Here is a 2,861-nt window from a genome sequence, read left to right on the forward strand (position 1 = left end):
CTCTCTCAGTCTCTCTTTCTCTCTCTCTCTCTCTCTCTCTCTCTCTCTCTCTCTCTCTCTCTCTCTCTCTCTCTCTCCCCGCTCTCACTGTCACTCTTGCTCTCTCTCACTCTCTCTCTTTCTCTCTCTCTTCCCCCCTTAATGGCAGATGAACTTCTAAATGATCCCCCCAATAATCTAATAAAAGTTTGAAAATGAGGGCTGTTTCTTTTCAAGTTTCATTACCCAAATGAACAGTTATTCCATGTGCATATTCTAACTTTCTCTACACTAAGGTGGGCAGGTAAGAGACCAGGTGCATAATAACTCTCTAATAATACTAGCTATCTTCCTGTCATCAACATCTTCATCTAGTACCATGCTATTTTAATTAATTCAAAATGTGAACTCTTTATTACTGGGTTCTTTTCCCTGAATGTATTAACCTATTCTTGGAGCAATAGTATAGATAACTTAGCAACCTAACCTACCTTTGTACAAATCATTTGTGCATGAAATCCCATCATAGATCTGGGTAGCTTTCACAGAGTCTTGTATTTTGGTAATCATTTTGATAATGTAAAAATTTTTGTATACTCTCTAAAATTTTGTGGGATGAGACTATGGTTTGACATTTTAATTCTCAGCCAGTAGTAGTCAATAATCTATTATCTTATGAGATGGTTAATTAATAAAAATGAATTGAGATGTTTTATTTGAAAAAGTACTTTTAATAGCTGTTTTCCTAGACTAGCTTTCAACATGCCAAAATATGATAAGGCTGATATCACATGTCCATGAAAATATATGTTTATTGCAATAATTTGAGTACAGAGAGGTCAAATTTCATATTTTTAAGGAGAAAGTAGAAGTCAATTGTGTCAACTACCTACCTATATTTTTCCTTTACTTATGATTCCATTCACAGGTTTTATAGACTATGTATTTTCTTGTTTGGGATGAATTTTGTTTTTATGAATGTTGATATTGTCATGGTATAACATAGATACATATTCATTTTTAGTGTTTTATACAAGAAAGTACAAAAAAATAGGCATTTATCTCAGTTTAAATAGAAAGACTTCCTACTAAACAAAGCCTCAGTAAAAGCTGAAACCTTTTCCATCATTTGCCCATGTCCCACTTTGTAACCATACCAGGACTTTAAGGGAATTTAGGACAGCTCTGTTTCCTGATCCTTTTCCCCCTCTGCTCCTTACATCACAAGAGACTTATCTCTAATTGCCTGTTTCTGTTAACAGACTAGAATTGAAGACTAAAATTAGTTTTTATTCAAATATTTTATCTAATTTATGAAGACAATAAATCATATATTCTACTCACTAACATAATTATCATTGTAGAATTACCTGAACTTCATAATTTATTTTATACTATAACTCTCTATCTCAACAGTAAACAAGTCAAATATTTTGTTCTAGTTTTCCAATCATAGATATTAAATGGTGTACGTCTAATACCATTTTCACAGGAGGCTGATATTTGCTTTAATTATTCCCATATGCCAGTTGACATAATCACAAACAAAAACATCTTAAAAATATATTTTTTAAAATAAGAATTTAGAAATGCAGCTTGGACACAAGAGTAAGGGGAAACTATTGTTATTGGATTAATCTTACTCATCAAACTCTCAAAGAAATACATAAAGTGCAATGATTTCTTTTTCTTCTTTTAAACTATGGAACGCTTCATGAATTTGTGTGGCATCCTTGTGCAGGGGTCATGCTAATCTTCTCTGTATTGTTCCAATTTTAGTATATGTGCTGTGGTAGTGAGCACTCTTTTTCCTTTCAGAGAAACTAGAGAACACAATGATTGCACTTCTCTTTTGAGGTCATATTCTGTTGAAAGGCAAGACCAAAATTTCATTCCTACTCTATTACAAGTTCTAATGCCAACCTACAAAATACTGAGGATTTAGAAGAACTTGTAACAACTTTAATATATTTTCCATTAATATGTAATATGAAGCAAAATAGAACAAATAAAGATATGTAGCAAGGAGACTCTTCTGTCATGAAGACTAAATTTATGCCATTAGGAAAATGGATGTACCTTGAGACAATAATTTCAGTGAAAAAAAATCTGATGCACAATCTCTACTATCACATGGTTTCTCTTATCCAATAAATTCAAGGTAATAATAATTTTAAGAGAAAATAAAGATTAATAATAGGAAACAGGGAGTAAGATCATTTTCAAAAATAAGGAAAGCAAGATATGGGGGCAAAGTGGAGGACTAGTAGAAGCAGAAGAATTAAGATATCTTCTGCATAGTCCCCTAGGCAACCATAATCATTATGTACTGCAAATGTGTAGTAATACAAATAAAAACAATATAAATAACATAAATGAGTAAAAAAAATTAAAAAATTGTTTTAAAGGAAACTGTAACTAATAAGGTATAGCCAGAGATCCTCAAGACTGTGAACATCAGCACTCCCTTATTTACTTTGTGCTTCTTTCTTCCAGAACTGCCACAACCACAGTTCTTTTTTTTCTTTCTTTTTTTTTTTTTTTTGCCTTACTGGGAATTGAACTCAGACCCTTGTGCTTGCCAGGCAAGTGCTTATTCTACTGAACTATTTCCCCAGCCCTCAACCACACTTCCCTAACGACACTGTAAATCCATTCAGTTAGCTCCAATGAGAAGGTCAAGAGTGTAGGAAACCTCATTTATAAGGAAAGGACTGTATAACAGAATTTTAATAATGCTTAAAATATCCTTAAAACAGATGGGTGTTTACCTTTCTCCTTTGTAAGGGACCACTGTGCTTTTGGGGTCTAAGTATTATTTTCCATAAGTTTCTTCTTCAAAATAGAGAAACACAAATATCAATGGTTTCGTAAGGTGGCAT

The 2,861-nt window shown here is 32.7% G+C and overlaps 1 non-coding gene across 1 annotated transcript; it reads right to left on the reverse strand.

Moving 5' to 3' along the window:
- Positions 1-1,675: 1,675 nt before the first annotated feature.
- On the reverse strand, positions 1,676-1,782 carry LOC111813001. Its single transcript, XR_002818360.1, has one exon. It is a non-coding gene; the product is annotated as a U6 spliceosomal RNA (small nuclear RNA).
- Positions 1,783-2,861: the final 1,079 nt, after the last annotated feature.

The sequence above is a fragment of the Octodon degus genome, unplaced genomic scaffold, assembly GCF_000260255.1.
Source record: "Octodon degus isolate 3935 unplaced genomic scaffold, OctDeg1.0 scaffold00157, whole genome shotgun sequence".
NCBI lineage: Eukaryota > Metazoa > Chordata > Mammalia > Rodentia > Octodontidae > Octodon > Octodon degus.